The sequence below is a fragment of the Apodemus sylvaticus genome, chromosome 15, assembly GCF_947179515.1.
Source record: "Apodemus sylvaticus chromosome 15, mApoSyl1.1, whole genome shotgun sequence".
Taxonomy (NCBI): Eukaryota; Metazoa; Chordata; class Mammalia; order Rodentia; family Muridae; genus Apodemus; species Apodemus sylvaticus.
In genome coordinates this window covers 42,268,059-42,276,566 of record NC_067486.1, presented here as the reverse complement: position 1 = coordinate 42,276,566, position 8,508 = coordinate 42,268,059, and positions in this window count along the sequence as shown.

Below are 8,508 nucleotides of genomic sequence, written 5' to 3'. Positions count from 1 at the left end.
GAAGCGATGAATCCCACTCACATCACAGAGGGCAATCTGCGTTAATCAAATCCATTGATTTAAATGTTACTCTTGTCATAGACAATCACACAGAATAGTGCTTCATCAACTCTCTGGCACCATGTGGTTCAGCCAAGTAGACAATTAAAAGCTCATCGTACGCAGTAAGTGCACACTTTTCTGGGGCAGTATTCCTATGAGAGATAACCAGAAACACATTTTATAATCTATGTACTATATTCACTTTTTTTTCTAAACTTTTGATCTTTTATTTTTTAAATTTTTTTCACTTCATAGATTTTGATTATATTTCCTCCCCCAACTCCTCCTTACCACCCTAACCATCCAACCTCATGTTCTCTCAAAAAACAAAAAATAATGAAAAACAAAAATCTAATACAGATGAAAAATATCAAAATGAAGCAAAAAGCCCACAAAAAACAATAACAACAAAACTAATTCCCCCCAATTGCTAGCAGTGTGTTATTAGGAGTGATTTTACTGCTGTTTTCCTTCAGAATAATAGTAATAGTAGTAGGTTTTCCCTTAGGGCCTATGACCCACCTCGTCTCAGATTCGTGGTCACTTTAGCAGTTTCAGCTATGGGTTCTGTCTCATGGAGTGAACATCGAACCTGCAATACAACTTATGCTTGAAAATACACTTCATATGGCTTGTTTCTTAATAAACAAGGTTTGTCAACAAGCACACTATTGACATTGGCTATTTATTGTGTGGCACAGAATATTAGCTGCATCCCTGGCTTCTGCCGGCTAAGTGTCCCACTGGACGCACTGGATGCCAACAGTGGCCTTCTACCTCAGTGAGCCAGCTAAACATAATTTAAGCAAATGTACCCCGGGATCCGCCTGTCTAAGAGCCGACATGCTGGGCTGATACCTGGTTGCTAGTAGTGGTGGTATCCTTAGAAAAATTGGGAGAGTGATTTTCTCCTACCCCGCCTGCCTTTTCTCTCGAGACAGGGTTTCTCTATGTAATTCTGGGTATCCTGGAACTTGAATTGTAGGTTGTCTCTGGAACTCAGAGATCTGCCTGCCTCTGTCTCCTGAGTGCTGGGATTAAAGGTGTGCACCATCATGCCTGGCTTGAAGGATTTTCTTAAACGCTGGTTTTTATTTTTCTGTAACCATGGTGTAATCATGTACAGGATAGTGTGACCATGATGTGACACTATGGGGAGATATGAACACATACCTACTCACTGGAGACGGGAACCAATGGCCAACCAAAGTAATGATTCCAATGCAGTGTACCTTATTGAATCAGTGAGCCTATTGGCCTTACTTGCAGGAGGATGGGGTTACTGACCCCCAAACAGCCACGCAGTTAACACGGTTAACACATAGTCAACTCTGTCGTAGCTGCGTAGGTGGAGTGTACTCTTCAGGGACTGGTCTACCTGCCATAAGTTTAACTGCAAGAGGTTGGGGAAGAATTGCATACAGATGGGGATAGGTGTGGGTTGCTGTCTGTATGCAGGCGAGGGCGGGCGCAAGTAAGGTGAGAGCCTGTGATTGGGCAGTGGAAGAGGAAGGCGGGCTGAGAATTCAGAGCCTGAGTATATAGAGTACAGAGGGAGAGAAGGGAAGGAGAGGAAAAGATACTTTCGGGGAGGGGGGGATCCGGGAAAGGGGGTATCATTTGAGATGTAAATAAAGAATATATCGAATAAAAAGAAAAGATGGAGCCTATCCGAGGGGAAGAGGAGCCAGACCCACACAGTCCTGGGAGCCCTAAGTTACTGGGGATTTCTTAGATGAGTAAATACTAAGTAGGGTGCATTTGTCCCATCCAGGGGTGCAGCTTGTGTTTACCTTTGAGTTCATTCTGTGGGCGTTTTATGGGCTGAGAATTTATTAAAATAAATCTGACTGATAAATTACAAGCCTCTAGAGTGTTGATTTTATCGGGTTAAGGGAATTTGTGACCGCTGACCACAGGGGGCAGATGGTTGGGAATGTGAGCAAGAGAGAGATGGGCAGTCCCCTGCATGGGGACAGCGAGACCACTGGGGCCAGAGAGTACCCGGCGTTAGGCGTTAGCGTGGGATGGTGTCATTTTTTTTTTTTTTAGAGATTTATTATTTATATGAGTACACTGTCTTCAGATCTGTCTTCAGTCGGATCTCATTAGGGATGGTTGTGAGCCACCATGTGGTTGCTGGGAGTTGAACTCAGGACCTTCAGAAGAGCAGTCAGTGCCCTTAACCTCTGAGCCATCTCTTCAGCCCCAGATGGTGTCATTTTATATCTCACGAAACAGGTAGGGTGTGGAAAGGAGGGGCTGCAACCTTAGTTGACAGTCTACTGACTCAAGTTCCTATTCTATGCAGGAATGTCAACAGTCAGCGCAGGTGTTGTGGTGACGACAGTATGTCTGGTAATGCTGAAGGACTTAACAGTACCTTCTTGGCAATACTACACACTTTACATGTTACTGTCTTGCATTTCTTGCAGGATGGAAATACAGTAAATATAAGGGTAAGTCAGAATGTGGTTATGTGTGCAGGGTGGGCGCTCACAGTATTCACAGTGGTCTTAGTTTTAAGGGGAAATTAGTGAATTGTTCTGAATTTTGACAGACTTAGACTGCAATGTCTCCATATGAAAGTATGTCTGGTACATATTTTTCTACATCATCTCAGATATGCCATTTGACAAAAAGTTACACACCTGGATTATGAAGGTATGTGATCCATTTGCTTACCACAGGCTCAGACCATCTCACTTGTTAGGGTTAAGGGATTGCCAAGGGCCATGCAGGAAGAACTTCACGGAATGTGGTCCACCAGTTACCATAGCCATGTGGGTGAGCCTCGGTGCGGCAGGATCCCCGAGGACCACGCGTCCTGAGGACTTCATGCTGTTGTGGAGTCCTGCTCTGCTTGCTGCCCTCACATACCTCTTAATTTAAGAATTATATGAAAACTTTGATGTATTAAAGATTCCAGTCCCTCACTGGGCAGCATCTCTGGCACCCACAATGACAATGCTTGCTTTCTTTCAGGCATTGCTGCTGGAGCAGATGAATGATTCAGTTACCACCCTAGGAAAGACCTTAGAGATGTAGATCATCAGCAATGACCACCACCTTAGAAAGCATTTGGAAAAATAAAACTGTTAGTGAGGCTAAGTCGAGATGTTTTTACTCCTGGCTCTGATGTAGAAAATCTTAGGAAACAATCTGAAGTTCAGAAAGGCACACTCTTATTAAGCTGGGGACCTTTCATGGTCAGGGACCAAGGACAACAGCAGCACTGGCTGAGGTGACTCTCAGAGGCGGGACTGGTGATACCCATTATATAGCCATTTTTTCCCTTACCTTCCTAGTATGATTTATTAAGTATTGCTGATGAGTAGATATGATTTCTAAGAATATAAGGTAGATATGACTGATTTTTAATATAAAAGTTTAGATTTATGATTCTTTTAAGATTCTTATGAGATTACGTTTAAAGATAAATAATAAAACGATTATTCCTTTCTTTGTAACCAAACATCGCTGCCTGCCAGGAAGAGAACCTGGCTGAGAAAACTCCCTTGCTTGTTCACACTTTGTTAATCTATATCAAGTTGCTTAGTTATGAACGTTCATGGGTTTTGGGGAATAAATTGTTTTCTTTACCTGTACTACATAATGTTATTTCTTGTAAAGGTATTGGGGAACAGACTGTTTTTTTCACAATCATTCACTAGAAGAAAACGAAAACATAATCACATTGTAATTTTATACTGCTTCAAAGATGTTGCTGGGATATATAAGCTATGGAAGAAAAAGTGTAGGAGTTGGAACATTGTTCCTTCCAGCTATCAACTATGTGTATGTATGTATGTATGTATGTAATGTATGTATGTATATGTGTAAGATTTGTATGAGTAGGGTTTTGCATGTTGTTCCTTCTATCCACTGTGTGTGTGTGTATGTATATGTGTGTGTGTGTGTGTAAAGCTTGTCTGGGCATGTGTAGGAGCTTGCTCCATCCATTGATTGTGTGTGTGTGTGTGTATATATATATATATATATATATATATATATATATATGCATGAAATGCCTGAAACCTTCTTGTTGGAGCTTTGCTCTAACCATTCTATGTGTGAATGTATATATGCCTGTCTGTAGGTCTGTATGCATGTATGTATACATTGTTTATATGAGGTTATTAGACTCTGCCTTTTGTTTCATTCACTCTCTCTCTCTCTCTCTCTCTCTGTGTGTGTGTGTGTGTATGTGTGAATTTTCTCTTTCTTTCTTTTTCTCAATAGCCCCAAGGAGTTAAAAGTTCATAGTTGGCCACTGGCCACAGGGAATGCCAGCCCTAGTAAATTAAGCTTTATTCCCTCAGAGGAAAATCTGCTGAGTAACTTTTCTATTCACTGGCTGCCATTGGCAGCAGCCCCTGTAGGTATCTGCATCCACCCACTTCAGTGGCTCTTAGCACTGACCCTGCTGCCTGCCTCAGTTTACCCACCAAATGGACGCCAAAGCCAGTCACTGCCAAGGGATAAGAGTAACAGGCTTGCTTTGCCATCATATAAATTCACACTTTCAATGAACTTCGCCCCCATAGTGGCTCTCCGTTCTCCTCCCTCCACTGGGGTCTGGTGGGGTCTTTGACGATGGCGCGCTCCTGTTTTCTGAGTGCTCACTGGCAGCTCTCAGCCAGCGGAGGTGCCCAGGCAGAGCTCCCCAGTGTGTGGGAGTGTGCGCTTTGTGGGATTGTGCTGCTACCCTGTGAGACAGAATAACTAGAATGTGGAATTTTATCAGCAATGGCATACACTTCCTTTATTATGCACCTGCTGTATGCTCTCTTCCAAAAAGACACTTGAATTCCTGAAAGAAGTCCAAGTCTTCCATTTTACCATTTGAATTGTACGTGGTCCTTGTGAAATTCAGTTTTGTTGACTATAAAATATGAATAAGAACTGGGAGTAGTAGTTCATGCTTCAATTCCATCACTTGTTCTACCACTATACTGAGAGCACATCTCACAATAATAAAGATGGATTAAAAATGTGAGTAATAGTTTTCCTTTAGGCTACACACACACACACACACACACACACACACACACACACGAGTTGTACACACAGTGTTTACACAGAAGATAACCAGCCAATATTATATGGGTAATAAAATAGAATTTGAACAGTAGCTGTTAGGCTCTGGGGATCACCACACAAACTATTCATACACTGATCTCAGTCAAACAGGTATGGTGTGCTCAGCACCATACCCAAAGACTGATCGATCAGGGACACAGGCCAGACTCCGGAGCTAGCTGTGACACTGAGTTAAGTTCCTATAGAGCTTTTAAGCCTAAAATCCACAAATATCTGTGCTGAGTTACCCTACCAAATAGAATTTAGGGATAGAGTATTTCCTTAGAAACACGTCTCCACTGTATACTATCCTGTTCCCATTGGCTGGAGTATTCAGCTCTCCTGGAGGACTTGCCTTGCATAACATTCACATCTTAACTTGTTAACCAGGTTGCCAGATACCCATGTGCATGTCTCTTTCTGTCAGGCAGGAACTTTTACAAAAACATACAACTAAACTTCTGAAAGAATCACGATCCCTGGCCTCAAGCTATACTACAGAGCAATAGTGATAAAACTGCATGGTGTTGGTACAGAGATAGACACATTGATCAATGGAATAGAATTGAAGACCCAGAAATAAAACCACACACATAGGGACATTGATCTTTGACAAAGAAGCCAAAAATATAAAATGGAAAAAAGGAAGCATCTTCAATAATGGTGCTGGTCTAACTGGTCTGTGCAAAAAAATGTCTAAAGATCCACATTTTTCATCTTGCACAAAGCTCACGTCCATGTGAGTCAAGGACCTCAATATAAAAACCAGATGCACTGAATTTAATAAAAGAGAAAATGGGAAAGAGCCTTGAACTCATTGGTACAGGGGGAAATTTCCTAAACAGAACTTCACATTGATCAAGAATTGATAAATCAGACCTCATGAAATGGGAAAGCTTTTATAAGGCAAATGATGTAGTCAATAGGACAAATTGGTGACCTACAGATTGGGAAAATATCTTCATTAACCCCACATCTGATAGAGGGCTAATATTCAAAACATATAAAGAATTCAACTAAAGAGAGAATTCACAACAGAAGAATCTGAAATGGCTGAGAAGCACTTAAAGAAATGTTCAAAGTCCTTAGTGATCAAGGAAATGCAAATCAAAATGACCCTGATCTTATACCAATCAGAATGGCTAAAATCAAAACCTCAGGTGACAGCACATGTTGGTGAGGATGTGGAGAAAGAGGAACACTCCTCATTGCTTGTGGATTGCAAACTCTACAACCACTCTGGAAATCAATCTGGAAGTTCCTCAGAAAACTGGAAATCTACCTGAATACACCCAGCAATACCACTCTTGGAAATATACCCAAAAAATACACCACCATACCACAGAGGCATGTGTTCCACTATGTTCACAGCAACCTTGTTTGTGATAGCCAGAAGCTGGGAACAACCCAGATGTTCCACAACAGAAGAATGGATACAGACAATGTGGTTCATTTACAAAATGGAATACCACTCACCTATTAATGAAGATATCCTGAGATATTTTGCAGACAAATGGATGGAACTAGAAAAATATTATCCAGAGTGAGGTACCTCAGACCCAAAAGGACATGCATGGTATGTACTCACTAATAAGTGGATATTAGCCAAAACAACAACAATAACAAAAGATACAGAATACTCAGGATACAATCCACAGAATTCAAAAAGGTTAACAAGCCAATGGACTCAAGTGAGGATGCCTCAATCTCACTTGGGAGGGAGAAAAAAGCAGCCACAGGAGGCGTTAGGGAGGGCCCTGGGTGCCAAAGGGGACAGGAAGGGGAAGAGGAGAACATGATCTGGTATTGGGTGGGGGAACAGGGCTGAAGCCCTGAGGGCCAGCAGAAAGAATAGACACAGGTAACATCGGAAGGTAGGAGGTGGAGGGACACTCCAGAATGTACCAGAGACCTGGGAGGTGAGAGACTCTCAGGACTCAAAGGGAGGGACCTTAAATGAAATGCCCTACAGTGGGGAGTGGGAACTTGTAGAGCTCACCTACATCAGAAAGACAGGGCATCAAGTGAGGGAGGAGGTTGCCATCCCAGAGTCAAAGCTCTGACCCATAATTCTTCCTATCTCAAAGAAATGCAGGGATGGAAATGGAAAGAAGCCTGAGGAAAAGAAGGTCCAGCCACAGGCCCACAGTGGGATCCAGCTCAAGGGGAGGCGCCAAGGCCTGACACTATTATTGAGGCTATGGTGTGCTCACAAAAAGGGACCTAGCATGACTGCCCTTCGAAAGATCCAACAAGCAGCTGGAAGGGTCAGATGCAGATATTTACACCCAACCAACTGACAGAAGCTGCTGACCCCTGTGGTTGAATTAGAGAAAAGCTGGAAGAACCTGAGGAGAAAGGTGACCATGTAGAAGGACCAGCAGTCTTAACTAACCTGAATCCCCAAGTTCTCTCACACACTGGGCTACCAACCAGGCAGCACACGCCAGCTGATATGAGGCCCCCAACTTGTATGCAGCAGAGGACTGCAGGGTCTGCACTCAGTCAGAGAAGATGCACCTAACCTTCAAGAAACTGGAGGCCCCAGGGTGGTGGGGTAAGAGGTGTGGTGGTGGGGGACATCCTCATGGAGATGGAGGGGCTGGGGAGGAGGTATGGGAAGTGGAACCCTGTAGAGGATGGACCAGGGTGGGAAGAAAATCTGGATTATAAAAAAAGATTAAATAGAATTTAAAAAAAGAATAAAATATACTGAGCCAAGACCTAAGAAAGGAAAGCTGTATTTCACGAGGATTCCAATAAAGATCAAAGGGATGGAAGGAACAGGAAAGGTACTACAGTAATGGCAGCTACAATAATAACCTGTGGCTGCTAAAAATTACTGGGTGGCTTGGAGAAAAAGATATTTATAGCTTTAAAGTATCCTTTTATTGACCATAAAGGGGAAAATGGCACATACTTCTACCACGGAGGAAAGCGGCCGATGCCACCTTTACCTGGTGTTCAAGGCTGCCAGCGCTGGTACTAAGACACAGTAATGTTCTACATCTCCTGAGAGGACACAGGGAGATGGACACACCACCACTGGGGGTCTGACCCACAGTCACAAAACCAAGTTATGATGTGGACAAAGCTGGATTTAGGATCATTTACAACAGGGTTGATGAGTGCTCATCACGTGACATCACGAGCGAGGTGAAGAGTGAGCACTGTCACTGTGAGGAAGAATGACAAGTGTGGAAACCAGAGCGACATCTACAGCTTTAACTCTACTGTGCGGACACTGGTGGGCCAGTTTTCGTATACCTGTGCGTTGGGTATCTTAGTAATACTGAGAGAACTTGGACAAGGAGACATGGGAAAAATCGTGCACATTGGAAATTATTTCAAATTAAAGAGTCAAAACATATAACTGAGTATGGC